This window comes from Miniopterus natalensis, chromosome 1, assembly GCF_054644295.1.
Source record: "Miniopterus natalensis isolate mMinNat1 chromosome 1, mMinNat1.hap1, whole genome shotgun sequence".
In the NCBI taxonomy this organism is placed as follows: Eukaryota; Metazoa; Chordata; class Mammalia; order Chiroptera; family Miniopteridae; genus Miniopterus; species Miniopterus natalensis.
This window is the reverse complement of record NC_142081.1, coordinates 43388405-43406191: the sequence shown is the minus strand read 5'-3', so window position 1 is coordinate 43406191 and position 17787 is coordinate 43388405. Positions and strand designations below refer to the sequence as shown.

General features: G+C 41.4%; 1 protein-coding gene across 1 annotated transcript in view; it reads left to right on the top strand.

Moving 5' to 3' along the window:
* Positions 1 to 17787, top strand: part of TLN2 (talin 2) — a 391554-nt gene that overhangs the window by 156623 nt on the left and 217144 nt on the right. The window contains exon 3 of the mRNA XM_016208572.2: positions 12618 to 12693. The gene's annotated coding sequence lies outside the window, so the exon portion shown is untranslated. The remainder of the gene's footprint in view (positions 1 to 12617; positions 12694 to 17787) is intronic.

The window sequence follows — 17787 nt, the reverse complement described above, 5'->3', positions numbered from 1 at the left end:
TTTGTTACCCTCTGCCCCCAGTTCCTATAACTAGGGGGTGAGATCACCAGAAAATTGAGGATTCTGGTGAGTTGGTCTAGAGTAGTGTTTCTGAAAGAAAGGACCAGTTATTTGGTGTCTGATCTCTTTTGGGCTAACACACTTTTGTGAAATTCAATAAAAATAAAATATTTGGGGGAAAAAAAGACATACAGAATATAAGAACATTTTAAGTTAATTCGATCAGCATAAATTACTTTACGTTGCTCTAAAAATTTACAAATGTTTAGTCTCAATTTCTGTACTTGTATTATTGTAGACCAATCAGGAATTGGCTGTGGGCAGAGCACCCTGTGGGTCTCACTGGCTAGATAAGGGAAGTTTTACTTCATCAGTTATGATGGAATCACTTTTTTATTTAAAACCAAATTATTTCCCCTTGTTCTGATCCCTGCTGACCATTAGGAAAACACAGCTGGGAAGCACCTTAAAGTCTACTAACCCTCAGAGGTCAGGTGTAATGCTTGCTTGACTTTCCCTTTTTAAAAAGTCAGTGTTTAACCCTCAGATTATCAGATGTTCATTATTTCATCTACTGGAAACTGATAGAGGGCCGGTGAATGGCTCTCCTCCTGGTTTAGGGAGCAGGCCTAGCCCTCCTTTGTCATGTAGTAGAAATCACCTAAGGTTGTGATAGCCAGAAGAAATGCTATCACATTCAGATTGTGAGATTAAAAATATGGATCAGGAATCACTTTTTAAATAGCCTAGCAGTTAAATGTTTTGACTCTCAGTCTGAAGGGGGTCTGTCTGTGGTTACATGATAATTTATGCCCATGTAGCTATGATTGTCTTACTGGAACACTTAAATATTTAAATCTTAATGGAATTGGCAGGAACTGTTAGGTGAAGTATACAAAGTAATTCAAAAAAGAAGTCCAAGTGAATTTTAGCTTTAGGGTTGTGCTCAGATAACTTCAGTTATGGGGGGTTGATGTGAAACACATTTAGGCTATTGGGAAAAGGAATTAGGATCTAGGGAAGCACTGTACTGGAACTATGATATGGGACACACATAATTTTAAATTCTCTAGTAGCTATCTTTTAAAAAGGTGAAATTCATTTTAATATATTTTTTCAAAATATTAACATTTCAAAATTTAAAAGTTATTAGTAACGTATTTTACTTTTTTTTTCATACTAAGTCTTTGAAATCTGTAGACTTTATACTCATTGCACATCTCCATTTGGATTAGCCACATTTCAAGTCCTCTCCAGTCATACATGGCTCGTAGCTGTAATATTGGGTAGTATGGCCTGGCCAGTGTGGCTCAGTTGGTTGAGTGTCATGCACCAAGAGGCTGCTGGGTCGATTCCCAGCCAGGGCACATGCCTGGGTTGCAGGTTCAATCCTCAATAAGGGGCGTGCAAGAGGCAGCTGATTGCTCTTTCTTTCTTTTTGATAGATATTTCTATCTCTCTTTCCCTCTCCCTTCCTCTCTGTAAAAATCAATAAAAACATACTAAAAAAATATTGGGTAGTATGGATATTGAGAATCAAAGTCCACAGTGAGGTAGATAACTTGAACAATTACCAAGTAGTTTTAAATTTGAATTATGATTTATTCCAAAATAATTTTAAATGACTTCATGGTTACCTTAGTGAGAACAGCGGTGGACCCTCTGGGAAGCCATCCCCTGCCCTCAGGCCTCTGGCCACCTGCATAGGTGGAATGATTTTTCTTTTTAATACAAGGGTAATATGGAGGAAGCCTGTTCCTGGAAAAGACTTTGCTTTTTGAATATATATTTATTCATTCTGTTTTTGACAAAGACCAAGTAGAGGCAAAGTTACCCTGGGTAGCGCAGCTCGTGCTGGGAGTGACACAGAAATCTCTAACAGGGAAGTAGAAAGTCCTAGTTGTGCCCAAGCAGACCAGCTGGGAACAGCAGAGCCCTCAGGCCCTGGTTTCCTCCTTGGGAGCAGAGGTCTGGGGGACGGGCGGGCAGCCAGCCAGCCAGCTAGCTCCTGTGCCACCAGGAATCATAGCTCAGGCCTGCGGAGTCATTCCTTGGTCACCTGCGTCCTGCTGTGTGCACTGGGAAACACAGAGATAGAGGTGGTTGTAACTTTATTGGATAGGCATAGAATTTTATTTTTTCTAAGTGAAAACAGCTTTATTACACATTTTTGATTAAAAATACTAGCTTCGTAAAATATTTGTATGGAAATCGTATGATATCTGGTATTTGCTTTAAAATAATGTCTAGTGAGGGCTGCAGAAGGAGTAAGGGAGGCCTGGATGAAGTAAGATGGGCTATGAATTGATAATTGTTGAGGTTGGATGAGCACTTTAAGGTTCATTATAACATTCTCTATATTTTGTACATATTTGAACATTTTAAGAGAATGTTTTAAGTATTTATATGGTGCATGAAGTTGTAAAGAAAAGTTGTGAAACCCTATCACCTGAAGATAACGTGTCCATTAACCAGAAAACATTATTTTAAAACCATCCCTTGGATATTTCATACTGTGAAAATGCCTGGAAGGAACACAGGAGAGGTGAGTCTTACCTTGCTCTCACAGAGCTTTTATTCTAGGTAGAGAGCTGCAACATCACACATGGGGAGGGGAAAAAGGCGGTATCTGTTGCAGGCATATTTTACCCCAGGCCTTATGCTGACGTGGTCCCCGAGAGCCTCTTAGGGAGGTTGGCCAGCCTTTATAGAGCGAAGTGGGCTCAGAGGACTCCCACGCCCATGTTGCCTCAGCAGGAGGGAACCAGGATGCCACTGGCCTTGGGTGACCCAGCAGTAGGCTCTGTGCTGGGCACGTGAGTGTACCTCGTGTAGTTGTCATAGAGCCCTGTGGAACCAGTATTAGAAGGAATACCACATGATATAATGTATTGCCAAATTCTGCAGAAATCTGTAAGACCTATGAGAATTCAGAGAATGGCAAGTGAAGGGGGAACCACAGGGGAAGGGAGGCTGCTTGGAAAAGGGGTAACTTGGAATGACAGATTGGGGACAGGAAGGAGACACATGGCTAAGGAGAATTAATTTTCAGAATGTTCTGAGAGAGGAGGAAGTTTCAGTGACAAACTGGTGGATGGGTGGGGGGGGATTCAGTTTTGAATGAAATATATCAAAACCATTGGCTGGATGAGGAAAGAGGAGGGGAATTTAGCTTTTTGGAAAACATATCAGGTGGCAATTTATGAAGACCAGATTGCACGTAGTAAGAGATATTAGGGCAGCAAAATTGCTTTTGAAAGCTGAACTTTGAAGGATACAATAGCTGCTAATCAGAGTCAAGCGACGACAGGCTCTTACTTATAAAAAAATACATCCCTGATTTCCACATTATGTATACCTGAGTAGCTAATTTGTTCTTGATTAGCCAAACCATCTTCCCAAATGACCCTGTGTTCTTGTTTCTGATCATCTATTTTAGGTTGCCCAGAGGCTGATAAAATTTCATGGTGCCCTTGGATTCTTTCTCCCCATCGCTTTTATGTGGTCATATGTGGGCTCACAGCACTCAAGCAACCAGACCCTGAGGGCTGGAGGAAGGAGCGATTAGGTACATTCACAGGGGGTTAGCATGTCTCCTAAAGAGGAGGCCCACTCCCTCTCCTGGCTGCAGTCCTGGAGGGTTCCATTACAGCTGCTGCATTTTCCACTGGTCAGGAAAACCGGGTGGTTTACCCCTGAGGAAGTCGTATTTCTCCTCATCTCCTTCAGCTGGATAGTGCCTTTCACTGCAGAAGCAGTTCTCCAGGTGCCAGTATGGAGGAGTAGCCCTCAAATTCAAGGTTGAGGTGGCAGTGAGAATAAAAGTGGAGGCTGTAACTTCTCAGGGTTGTTCTAGGAGGTTGGAGGTCCGCATGGGCAGCCCCTGTCCAACCTGATGATTCTGACATACGCAAGTGATGTCCAGCTGGCCAGGAGGACCCCAGATCTTCGGTTGCTGCTGCCCGGAGCCAAGCCCACCACGTCTCACTCGAAGCTTCTCCCCAGGCTCTGCCCTGCAGTGGACAGGGCCCCATGAGAGTTTCTCTCGCTTCGGTCCCTGGGGGGGGGGGGGGGGGGGCGTGTGCAGTGCTGCATCTCACCTTTCACTTCTTGCTTGTTTTTGTTTGTTTATATGTTCATAGATTTTATTTTTAAAGCAGCTTTAGATTCACAAGAAAACTGAGCAGAAAGTACGGACAGTTCCCACATACCCATTCTCCAAACGCGCAGGGCCTCCCCACTGTCAACACCCCACACCTACGTGGTGCATTTGTTACAGTTGATGAACCTACATTGACACGTCACCCAAAGTCCATAGTTTGCATTAGGGCCCACTCTTAGTGTTGGACATTACTGTATGTGGGTTTGGACAGATGTGTAATGACATGTACCCACCATAATAGTGTTATACAGAATAATTTCACTGCCTTAAAAATCTGTGCTCATCCTATTTCTCCCTCCTCCCTAACCTCTGGCAGCCATTGGCCTTTTAACTGTTGCCATAGTTTCGCCTTTTCTACGGTGTCATATGGTTGGAATCATACAATATGTAGCCATTTCATATTGGCTTCTTTCACTTAGTAATATGTATTTAAACTTCCATCATGTCTTTTCCTGGCTCATTTCTTTTTCCAGCGGAGTGACATTACACTGTCTGGATGTACGTTCTTGCCCTCTCTACTGCAGCTTCTCGCCTTCCCCTCCCAAGAGGAATGCTCAGATAGGTGATGAAAAGCGCTTGCCTATTGCGTGTATCAGGTTCTACAGTACTTTGTGCGACTTTGTGCTTTCCCACAGGGTCCTAGTTGGCCTGCGTGAGTGAGAGTAGCAGTCAGATGTGCTGAAAGCTTTAGGAATGGGGGAATAGCTTATAGGTGGGACTTAATTTGTCTCATTCTTGAATCGTGATACCTCATAAAGCCTTTGTTTGCTTTTTGTATGGGAAAGAAGGCATAAATGTGAATTGATGTGATTCCCTGATTGACAACAGGCCAAACAAGAAAGAAGCTTATTCAAAGACACAAGGTTTGTGGCTGAAGAGTAATTGGTCAGTCCCTGGGTCCAAGAGAGGAAAGGGGAGTCTAGCTGGGGCCTTGACCTTCAAGTGCTAGGGAAGATGACCCTATATAGAATGAGGTAGCATGTGTCTGCATGTACACACAACACACAACCCATTCTGACCCTGCCGTTGTACCCAAGGTTCTGGAAGCCTCCTACTTCAATCTCCAGTGTCTTGGAGTTACTAGACATACAAGATATATTTGTTAATTCTTCAGTCATTTATTGAGCACTTAATGTGTGTTAGGACCTGTGATTCTGAGTGGAGACTAGAACTATGGGGGAAGCTACAGTGCTTACCTTCTAGGAGCTCACAGTCTAGTGGGGAATGTGGACACTTAAATAGATTGTTTCAACATAATACGGTAAATGCAGGAATAAAAATGTGACCATTGAAGTCTCCCTGGAATAGATTGAGCTTGGTGGGCAGCCAGATGAATAGGGGGATGGAGGTCAAGGAGGAGTGCTGACTCAGCAGTGCTGGACCACAGGCTGCTAGGGCAGGACAAGGTAGCCGGCCCTGGAGATCTTTGTGGGGTGGGAGCTGAGGATACAACTCAGATGACTTCCTAGCCTGTTGACTCTGGTGCACAGCTGGGGCTGGGCAGGAATGCTGCAGTAGATGGAAAGATAGCTCAGTCAAATTTGGGAACTGCACATAGGAACACCCTGGCCACTACCTGCTTTGTAGGGGGCATGGGGTGGGGAAAAATCTATTTCATTGACTTTTCTGAATGACCAAGGTGAAACTAGAGCAGTATTTTCTTGCTCTTCTCACCCCCTTCCCTTAAAACAAACAAACAAGGGCTACAAATTTTTCTAAAATGTGTTGTCAGATTTTGTCATAGTGAATTGAGTTGAGCAAAAACATCTTTTATTTGTCCATTTGAGGATGTTGCAACATCTCAGGGTGATTTTAAACATTATGTTCAGAATATTGAAATTAATGGTATAGATTATTTCTTGATATCTGTATTCCATGCTCAGTTGCTTTCTTCAGCAAATTGGTGATAAAAGCTTATTTGTGTATAGTTGCTTTATAGAAGATAAATGTGTTTCCTCTTCCTACTCCCAATGGAGAATCTCTGCATAGCTCTGATTAATTGAAATTCCTAGTCTTTTGAATGTTAGTTAATTTGGTTTTTATTGAAAATAATTGGCTGTAATAATGTACAGAATCTGGTACTTGGTCTAGAGACAGAAATTCCCTACTAACCCAGAAGTCATAAAAAAAAAAATTACCTTTTTGTGTGTGTGGAGCAGGGGAGTTGCAAAGCATGGGAGATTTTGGTGGGAGTGAAATAGGAAAAATAAAACTTTTTGAGAAAAATAGAGAAATATGAATTGCTTTAGAGCGAGCATTTCAAAGTCAACTTAAAATATAAAACTAGAATATATATTTTGGCCAGTTTATAAAATAACAAGTTAATGATACACTTATGTAAGCTTGTTTATTGATTCCTCTATGCATATTGTTAAATCTTTTTGGAGCATTCGTGCACCCACACTGTTCAAGGGCTGGGGCTATAGTCCTGTACGAAGTATAGTTTCTGTTCTCATGAAGCTTACGTTCTAGTTGCCCATATTGCTAATTGCGCTTTATTATAAGTGTGTTTAAAATTTTGAGAGAAGGGAAACTGAGGTATGGAACAATGAGGAATTAACGGCATCTGTTTTCTGAGTTGTGGAAAGCACATAAAGACTGAGTGAAGTAAAGGGGTATAGTTATAGCCTCTCTTGCCCTCCTAGTAAACAGCCTTTCATACTACTTTGCATTAACATCACACCATTAACTGATCTCTTAGGGGCTTTGGGCTTAGTTATGTAATTGTGAGTGTTGTAGGGCACAGTGAGCCTTCAGTAATCATTTGCATAAAATAACTAATTATACCGTTATTTTTTTCCAAGTGTTGTGTAGGGCATTTCTCCCAAGATGTAGACATCAAAAGTAAAGGAATCTGTACAAATAAGGCCGGAGCCATTTATTTTTCAACATTATCACACTGGAGTGTATACAATGTGCTGCATTAGAGAAGCTCCTTAATTTTGTTTGTATCAGCATTTCCCACATTTATGAGAGTCTTGTTTTGCATGTAACACCCCTTCTTCCTAGTTTGCTGGAATGCTGCCTTTAGAGGACTAGAAAGGGATTTCTGGAGCTTTTTTCTTTCTTTGTCTTGTGAAGGGTAAGGTAGCATATTATTTCTCACTTCCAAAGGCCTTGGCATTGATGCTTCTAGCTCGTGCTTTGTTGAGTTTCCTTTGACCCCAGTCCCTAGCACCCAGCCTTTAGCTGGAAAATCAAGAAGGGGAAGCCATGAAAAGAGAATTTGGAATCAGATATCTTCAGACCTAGCAGAGCTGGACTCCAATCGTTCAGCTTTTTCAGTGAAAAAGTTCTCAAGGTTTCAGAGAAAATACGTAAGACAAATCCTTGGCAAATGGTGGAAGCTGGAGAAAGTTGAGGGAATTTTGTTTTTATAATTTCTCCTCTGTTTTCTCCTTGGTTCTTTCCATCTCTATTTTCAGGCTACTGAAGAACTAGCTGGTTTATTTCTTTCCTTCTTGGATTTTATGATTTTGACCAATTAGTAATATGTCAAATATTAATGATAACTTCAAGCTAAGACAGGTCTACTTGGCTCATCAATTTAGCTAAATTTAGTGGATTTTTTCTGCTTTACTGTGTCTTATGTTATAAAAGCACTTTTGTTAACTTTGGGCAGCAAAAATCTCTTGAGATGATGCCCACATGGGCCCATCTTCTGATTTTTATGCCTGTGCAGATGGTGTTAGGGCAAAGCTCGAGTGTGCTGTTACACCCTTGCCTGCTTTTTGAAGAAGTCTTGGGACAAATGTGTTCTTGGTTGCTTGGGATCTGTACCACATAGTGAGATTTCAGCCACATGCATCATACAGACCCTTTATAGCTGGAGACCCCCTTGCTGCCTCAGGTCCCCTTCAACTTGGCCTCACATTCCTGTGGGGATCATGCCAAGTGAAATGTGGAAAACAAGAGTCCATAACCTGCTTACTGTGAGGACGTGCCTTGTATGGTCTTAATCACATTACTTAATGTGTGTTTTGTTTCTTTAATGCTGTTAAGTGATAGTCTAATAGTAGATGTACCGTTTACTGGATACTTACTGGGCTTTAGGCATTGTGTTGAGAACTTGACCTATACTCTCTCATTTCATTTCCACATCTAAAATAGCCAAGTATTACCATCTCTGTTCTGATGGTGAGTGACCTGGGACTGTGAGAAGTGTGTTCAAGCTTCCCAAGTGAGTAGGAGGTGGCCTGGCATGCCCTAATGTCCTGCTGTTGGTGACAGGTGTTTTAGTCAATAGCTTTTGGTGCTCTTTGGTCACATTTACCTATGCCTCTCAAAATACTCCAGAAAAGGTACAATGCAGGAGCTGCCAAATGATTTATTCTATGATGATCTGGAGAAGGCTACTTTAATTAAAGCCAAGGTTCCTTTAAATAACAAACTCCTGCCCTAGTTGGTTTTGCTCAGTGGTTAGAGCACCAGCCTGTGGACTTGAAAGGTCTTGGGTTCAAGTCCAGTCAAGGGCACATACTTTGGTTGCAGGCTCAGTCCCTGGCCCCAGTCAGGGCAAGTGCAAGAGGCAACTGATTGATTGATGTCTCTCTCACATCAGTGTTTCTCTTTCTCTCTCTCCCCGTTCCACTCTCTCTCCCCCTTCCATACTCTCTCCCCCTTCCACTCTCTCTCTCCCTCTTCCACTCTTTCTGAAAAGCAGTGGAAAAAATATCCTCTGGTGAGGATTAAAAAATAATAATAACAAACTTCTGGTACCTTTAGAAGAAGTTTTTACTTAATTGGAAGGGTCTTATCCATGTTTATAATAAGCATTTTACGTATTAACAGTCTCCACAAGAATGTGTTCTGTTCCAGGGATCTGTAGGCAACAATGGGCTGTTCCATCACCGCTCCCCCTGAGCTGGAGCTCAAGCAAGACTGTGTTTGACTATTGAGCCTTATTGCTCATTGCTTTAGGTACATGATCTCTTTTAATCCTCACAGCAGCTCTTTTGCTGGGCATTACTACAGGGGAGGAAACTGAAGTACAGAGAGGTTAAAGCACCCCAAGGCCAAATGATTAGTAAATGACAGAACCAGGATCAGTCACTACTTTTAACCACTGTGTTATTGCCTCCCCTAAATGCAGTGTTTTTGCCTCTTAAATTCTAGTACATCTCAGCCTCAAATATGAACTTGCCTGGCTCGCCTTCCATCCACTGAGAAAGATCCCCTTGCTCTGAGGAGGGGTCCGAACAGAGGGCTATGGTTGGCCTTGGTGGCCTGTGGGCTTGTCTGAGTTATGCTTTGGAGACAGAGATACTTAGTTAAGTCTCATGATTGCTCCTCTTTGATATTGGATAGTGGTTCTTGTCCGTTGTCTACCATCTAGGGAGATTTTGAGGGGGAGAGGGAGCCTCCTGGAGATGAAGGGGGGATTAACTAGATTTGTACTTTACATCAACACACCTATAGAGGGATTTGTGCATCTACAAGGGATTGTGGCTTTGTAACCAGGTTTATAATTATGGTATTATGAGGATTCATGTATTACATGTAACTTCTGAACCTTTAAAAATAGGGCAATGCAAAGAATAAATTTGTTTGCTGGAGAGAAACTGAATATAATGGGCCCATTATGGGAATACATTTATGTATCTCATTGTTCAAATAGAAAAAAAAAAAACCTCTTCATATATAAATATAACCCAATAAAAATAAATCCTTGGAGTGGTTAAGAATGTTATAATGGAGAATATTTTAACCGTAGAAATAGCCCATCTGGACAAGTATTTCCCCTTTGTTCTTACTCAAATGCCCTTTTCATTGATTCTCTTATTAGTCAGGAAGGAGTTTACCTATCTCTTTAAATAGTTTTTTTGCCTTTGTTATACTAGCTCTAAGCTTCTTGCTTGGATTACTTCAGCCGCAGGTCATAAACAGTATGTGATTACTATTGTTCTGTTTTCAAATGGGATGGAGAGTTTGAGAAGGTAGGCAATAAAAAGCTCTGTATTACTGGGTCTCCTTCGGTCACAAGCAACAATTTCTCTTGAGCTAGCTTAAGGAAAAGAGAATTATAATAAGGATACAGGTATGTCTTAGGAACCCAAAGGCACTGGGGAGTGAACAGGACCTGGGGATCAGGATGGGAACTCTAACCAGTGTTCACCACAAGCACATGTGTGACACAAACCTTACTGAAGTAAGATAAAAGCTGACAGACGAGGAAACTGGAAATCTATGCAGTTCATCGCTTTACATAGGAACGTGAGATTTAAAAATAGCTCAATCCTATTCTTTGGAAAAAGAATTCATGTACAGTCCATGAAATTCTAATAGTATAAACAAAGTAAAAATTCTGATAATTGGGGGTAATCATAACTATTTTGATAAACATTCTTCTTGACATTTCTTAGGACATCCAGGAAAACGCACACACACACACACACACGCGCGCGCGCGCACACACATGTACCTGCACACACACAAATGGAATCAACTGTTTGTGGTCATTTACCTGTTTTATTCACTCAGAAGTATATCATGGATGCCTTTTCATAACAGTAAATACAGACCTCTGTGACTTTCAGTGTCTAAGTAGTTTATTTAACATGTCTATTTGTGGGCCTTTAGGGCATTTATTTATTTTTTCTCATAATTATAAACAGTGTTATGTATATCCACCTTTTGCTTACACAGTAATCTACTTTGAGTAGCTTATTTGGAAACAGGATTGCTGGGTCAAAGAGCGTGCCATTTTGCGTGCTGACATAATTGCCTAAGTGGCTACGTGGTGGGATATGTCCATAACATTGGCTGTTGCCAGTCTCTGGTGAATGTCAGTTAAGTGTTAAATAGGATGTCAATGGTCTAAAGTTGTGTTTTGTTCATTACTAGTATAGTTGAGTAAACTTTCTTATGGAAGGTTTATTAATTTGCTTTGTCCATTTTGAGGGGAGTATTGATCTCCTTATTGGTTTTTAAAACATTTTTGCGTAATAAGGATAGGTTTCTTGTATAAATATTTTAGCTAGCTTTTTATTTTATCTTTTGATGAAAATATCAGTGTTTGTTCTTGGTTTTTATTTTTTATTTGTTTTTGCCATTCATATATTTGAGATTTTAAAAAATGTAGCCAGCCACATGTCTCGGTCCTTTGTAGTTTCAGATTTTGATGTCATGATGTCACGTTTAAAAAGAAAGGCCTTTTCTTTTTTTAAAATTTATTTTTATTTATTTATTTTCAACTTGTTAGTTTTTTATTTTTGTTAAAAATATTACAGATGCCCCTTTTTCTCCCCAATGACCCATTTCACCCCGTCCCACCCTCCTCCCCAGTCTCTCTCCCCACCATTGTCCGTGTCCTTGGGTTGTGCATATATGCATATGAATTCTTTGGTTACTCTCTCCCCCTCCTCCCACCCGCCCTCCTCCATCCCTCTGACATTCATCAGTCTGATCCATACTTCCATGTCATTGAATCATTTCTGTTCATCAGTTTATTAAGTTCTTTAGATTCCACATATAAGCGAGATCATGTGATGTTTGTCTTTCTCTGCCTGGCTTATTTCGCTTAGCATAATATTCTCCAGGTCCTTCCATACTGTCCCAAAGGGTATGAGATAAAGAAAGGCCTTTTCTATCCCTATATTATACAACTTTTTATCTGTATATTCTTCTAGTATTCATTTGATTCTATTTTGAGTTTATATTTATCATACATAGAGCTAGATTTTCCCTTCCTCTTAAATAGCAGATCAACACCATTTATTAACTAGTCTCACATACCTACCTACCCAGATCTAATTACTTGTGGTTGGTCTGTTTCATAGGGATACCTGGTTCTGCACCTGGATATTTACTCTGGTTCATCGATTCATATGTACTCTCTCGCTCGAACTTATGCTTGTTAGCTGTGGCTGGCTCATTTCGTTGATTTCTACAATTGATTATAGTGCTTCTCTGCTTGAAACTGGTTTTCCATGGAGTAAGGTGTTAAACAGTCAGTTTTCAGTGCCGCGTAGAACTGGGAATGAAGTGGGAACAGTTGAAGCAGGAGAGGACCCCTTCCTTCACAGCCCTGCTAAAGGAACTAAGTAGGAAAAAAACGAGTAAGCTGGGAAGAGCCAACGTAGGTTAATTTGTAGTGCTTGAGATTTTGGTTTTAAACATTGGTGGGGGCAGGGAGGGGGATGTATATATCTGGTCTTTGTTTAAATTCAAAGCCATTAAGCATTTCTACCACAGGGAAGAAAATAGTGTGTTTCGCCTCTTTGCCAACAGTAACATAATTTTGGTCTTTGAAATAAGTGTCTTGGGACCTCAATTCCCTGTTGGTAAAGAAAATTCCCAGCCCATGTGTTGCAGCGGAAATTCATTGTTTCCTGAGTTATTTCCTTTCATGATTAGTGAGGGGGAAATGACCAAATGTATAGATTGAGATTTTTTTCCCCCAAAAACTGATGTCTGTAACATTACTTGATTCTGATGGTTTTTATTGTTATTTTAGTTATTGCTGCTGAAGACTTCTCAGATGCTTCAGAATATCTTCAGGGAAACAGACTCTCCATAATCTGAGAATTTAGGTGAGTCCTTTAAGAAACATGTAGTATTTTATTCTTACCCATTGGCCACCTCTGCATTGGTAAAGTTTTATAAAGTGTTAACACACTGTCGCTTCTACTGTCTTGTTTGCTTTTTACCATGGTTCTGTGAGGCAGGAGGGTACTTGTCCAGTCTTTTACTTCCGTTTCAATTTAATACTCCACCTGGTAGTTGGTGGAGTGATGGTGGGGTTTATAAGAGAGGGTGAGTAGCTGCTTTTTCACTTTATTGCATGAATACTCATTCACTCACATATGTTTGCTTCATAAACTTTTTTTTTTAAGTGCTAGATAAGGAAATAATGCAGAAACTTCAATAGCCTTTGCACTGAAACTGCTTGGTAGTCCCTGGAGCTCTCCAGGGGTGGCACGCAGTTGCTCTAGCATGAGATGAAGTCTGCTTTGGTTTTAGATGATTGTTTTTTCCCTTTGTCCTGGTTGTGGCTGCGTGATCTCAGCACTGTGTATGAGATAACACGGGCAGGGGAAAAAGCCATCTTCTGTAGGTCTCGGGTGTGCCTCACCTGAACTCTGCCAGGTGCAAAGGGATCAGGATCGGTGTCTACTCACCAGATGTGTCAGTTCTGCACTTTACCAGCTGCCCAGCAGGGTACAGATGCGCTGATCGCTGCTGTTCTCCGTGTCCTTATTGTAGAATGTAAAGGCTGGCCCAGCCTAGTTGTTCCCACACTTACAGATTTTGTAGAATAGGAAAAAAATTCAGGATCAGTTTTTACTATATTTGGAAGGCTGTTTATAAACATAGTTGATAATTGTTAAAGCTGAATGAGCACATGAAAGTTTACTGTACATTTGCATACTATTCTGTGTTTAAAATTTTTCATAATTAAAGGTTTATTTTCAAAAATTAAGTACCATCTAACATCATTTCATGAGAGAAGAAATATTTTAATACTAAAAAAGTAGGATGCCACAAATTTGTCTCTAGGTTGTATGTATAGAGCATTATAAAAACACTCTTCTTTTCCTGCCTCTTTCTCGTTTCTCTCCTGAGCAGTATCTGTTAGCTGCTCAGAACTGACCTGTGGACTGGCATTTGGGAAATATTGGGGTATATGACTGCTAAGGGCTCTTCTGCTTCTAAAACTGTATCATTCCTCTGAAACAGAAAGACATGTACTCTTGTTATTTATCATCTGTTTCTAGGAAATGCTGTGACAGTTGGCATGCTCAAACTAAGAGACATCAGAGGTCAAACAGGAGACAAGGGATTGTTCTGTTGGGAAACCCAAATAAAAGTGTCTCATTCAAGTGAACATTAGATTTCGCTGTGAGCCACCTTGCAGTCAATGTAAAAATGAAAACTGACAGTGTTTAAGTTGTCTGATAAAAATATAATCTTCCCTCCAGGGGTGGGGAACCTTTTTTCTGCCAAGGGGCATTTGGATATTTATAACATCATTCACGGGCCATCCGAAATTATCAACTTAAAAATTAACCTGCTATATTTGGTCAAACATTTAATTAACTCACCCCTAATGTGATGGCTGGAACTGCTGCTCTTTGAGGAGGCCTTGGCAGAGCCAGACCAAATGATTTCAAGGGCCGTATATGGCCTGCAAACCGGATATTCCCCACCCTGGCTCGCACCATTGCAGGCAGCCTCTGGTTAGGTGATATTTCACATATCTGCGATGTGGGGATGTTGAGAGCTAGGGGTGAGGTGTGCCGAATGTCTGTCACCAGAGACCAATTCAAAACCAAGTGCAAGGAGCAGAAGGCTGGGGGGTAGGAGTCAAGGACACAGGCAAGAGTTCAGAGATGGCCGTGCATTTTGGCTTGGATGTTGTACTCTGAGAACCTGCAGGGAGCAGTAGGTGGTCTGGTCCAGCTGAGGGGCCTGACGCACAGTGGATAGGAGACACATCAGATACATGCTTTCCCCAAGTTTTCAGATCTGAAAGGAGCACCCCAGGTGGATTTCTATGCCTGGGTCTGTACAGAATGGAAAACTAGCTTTACCATTTACTTCTCCGTGGGGGGTGGGCATGTGTGAGAGGGGTAGGTGGGTGGACAGAGGCAACAATGGGCTGAATTATTAGGACAGTAAAATAATGTGAGGAAGGAGCAACTATAGCCCCCGTTCCAAATCACCTGCCTAATCCTGGCTGGTCCGAAAGTTCTGTGAATTCTTATCGCCGTCTACATTGATTGGAGCATAGTGGTTCAGTCCTTTAGAATTCCTCCCTGGACAATTTCTGGCTTTTGTTTGTTTTATATGCTTATTTTCTGGGAAACTCAAATGAAATTTGATAGACTTACCTGGTTGTCTTCCCTCTGTCAACCAGCTCTGGGTTTGCTGTCTGATTTATATGCTTCAGTTGGGCTGCTTCCACCCCGGGAATATTTATTTCACTACTACTCTTTTTTAGGAATAGGCTATATCAAACAACAACAGAAACGTTTGTCTTAAAAATATAGGAATATGAGAGATTACCTGAAATCCTGACATTTCTGGAAGTGTCTAAAGACATGAATAAATGCTAGCAGGAGCTTTTATTTTGACGTGAACCAGAGGAAGGAGAATTGCTTTAAGGAATTTGGGCCAGTCCAAGTCTGAATAAAATTTAATGAATGAACAGTGTAATCAATCAAGCATGTTCCGAGCCTTTCAGAAGGCCAAGCCATGCTGGGTAAGATCTTGTAGGGATGAGCAATTACAAATTTGAGACAGCCATGCTTCAGGGGAGTAAACAAGATGCCTTAAAGGGTTGCGTGTCTACATGTGAGAGAGACAGAGTGTGTGCCTGAGGGAGTAACGGGGCTGGGGTTATATGATGATGATTTATTTAGTGTTTTACTTAATGACTTGTGGCATAGTCCGGATTCGAAAATAAACGCAATATTCTGAACTTATCTCCATTTTCCTTGTAGGCTTGTAAGAAAAATATTTTAAAACCGATTTTAAATGAAAAACATTGTTTTTGGCTCTCTGGGAATTTTTCATTCCCACTGCTGTTTAGGGAAGCTGTTGACTATAAAATTTAAAGCAGGATCTACACAGCTATTTGTCTTTCTCTATCAGTCACTTAAAGACAATGGCGTCAGTAAAGAGGAGTTGTCCCTGGCTTACTTTTTTCCATTAAAAATGTAACCCGTGCTGCACTGTTGTCTTCCTGCCATGCTCCATTAGCTGAATTCTTTGGATGGCTCTGCTTGTTGACTGTAGGCGCTGCCACTTGCTTCCCCACTGCTGGCTCCTGAGTGGCTGGAGCCCTAATTAGCATCATGCTCATTAGCCTCATCTCCTTGATCAGGGTTCCCAGGCATGTGCTGGGGTCCTTACTCTGCTGACTGTGCTTAGTAAATGTTTCAGCACAACAACACTTTCCAGATTGTTTTTCATAATTAAACTTAACCATGGGCATAATAGTCTGCGCTGTTTCCTTAAGCTTTTTGGCTAATTATGCTTATCAGTTAATTTTTTTCAGTGTTATAAAGCTCTCCTGAAGAAGTGAAGATTTGCGCCTTTTCTGTCTAAGAATTGATTGTATTTCATAGACTCCAATGTTCTGGGATACTTGTGCCTGCATTTAACTGTTCTATGAAATGTGAACCTTTAAAAAAATCACCTTTTTTGTTGTTGTTGTGAAGTCCCATATTCTGAAGATCTAGAATGATCATCAAGCTATTTTATTCTGTTTACAACAAATCAGAATTGGACAGCTTTCCAGAATCATAAAAATGACTAGTGCACTTGAAGAGTTTAAACATGACTTTACTAAGATTAAAATAAAGTAAACACACTGTAAGCCCAGCTGCAGTGGTCTCAACACACCATTGTAAGGCCTGGTAAAACTTGAGTAAAATCCTAGTGATCTAAATAGTGGTTTTATCGAGGATCTTTTATTTTTTTTAAAAAAAATTTAGTCAAAGTCACGTATGCGAGTGGCTAAAAATAGAAAACATTACAGAAAAGAAAAGCACATGCCTTCCCCTACCTCCTTCACCTAAAAAAAGGTACGTATTTGTTTGTTTGTGTGTTTGTTTTTTCTGTAGATCACCTTTTGCTGCTTTTGTGGAATTTCCACATGTATAAATGTTATACTTGCAGCGCCATTTCTCACTTTATCGCTTTAAAGGCAGTTTCTTGGTATCTGTGATCACTGATCAGCTCACTGTGACCCTCCCTGTCTCCCTTCCTCTCTCTGCTGATTCACGCTTTTAGTCCTTCTGTGCGCCCCTCAGATGACCCATGCAGCCTCCTCTTGTCTCCTAGGGACGCTATTTCTTGTCTAGCATGTCCCCCTCCAGTCCACCCTCGCCATTTTGGGCAGCTGTGCCTTTAATTTTATATGTTCATAGTTGGCAATATTTATATTCTGTTCTTGAATCTGGTAAGGGCTTCTCTGATTTACCCGTAACTTGATTCTGAAAGTTAAAATCAAGAAGCAGCATGTAGTCTGTTGCAGATAGGCGGCTGCTGTTCCCATGGCAGCCAGATGGTGTGGTGGGATTATATTCCCTCCTCTCTGGGCCTCATGTCCTCACACCCTGGCCTCTCCACGGAGCGTGTTTGTATGATTCTCCCCTTCACAGGCCACCAGCTGCCTTGAACGAAACCTCAAGATTTCCTAGACTCTGTCTTCCCGTCTTACCTAGGAACCCACTTTGTATTTGTAGGTCTCACTCCCACTGTGCCCCATACTCTACCTTCACCCAGAACGTTTGGATCTTTGTGTGCCTCCTGCCTCTAAGCAAGTGCTGATGGCCAGGAAAAGCTGTAACTGCTGTTGGAAAAGTAACTTCAGGCCCTGGTGTGTCTGAAGGGGCAGTGGCCTGGTCTTTGAAATTAGCCATCCCTCACTGAGGGCCTGATGCGTTAGCACCTAGGTACTGAGGCCTGGTGTCTGTTGCAATCCTCATACCAGCCCCGTGGAACAGATGTTGTCATTGACACTTTGTTCACCAAGATGTTGAGATCCGGGTGAGAGGCCTCTGAGGCCTCCACTGGGAAGCAGTGCTTAGATCCTGGGGCAGGCTGGGGGTGTGGTGCCGGCTGTGGTTTCATAGAATAGAAAAGATTTCTGTCTTCGGAACACCTTCCTTTCCTCA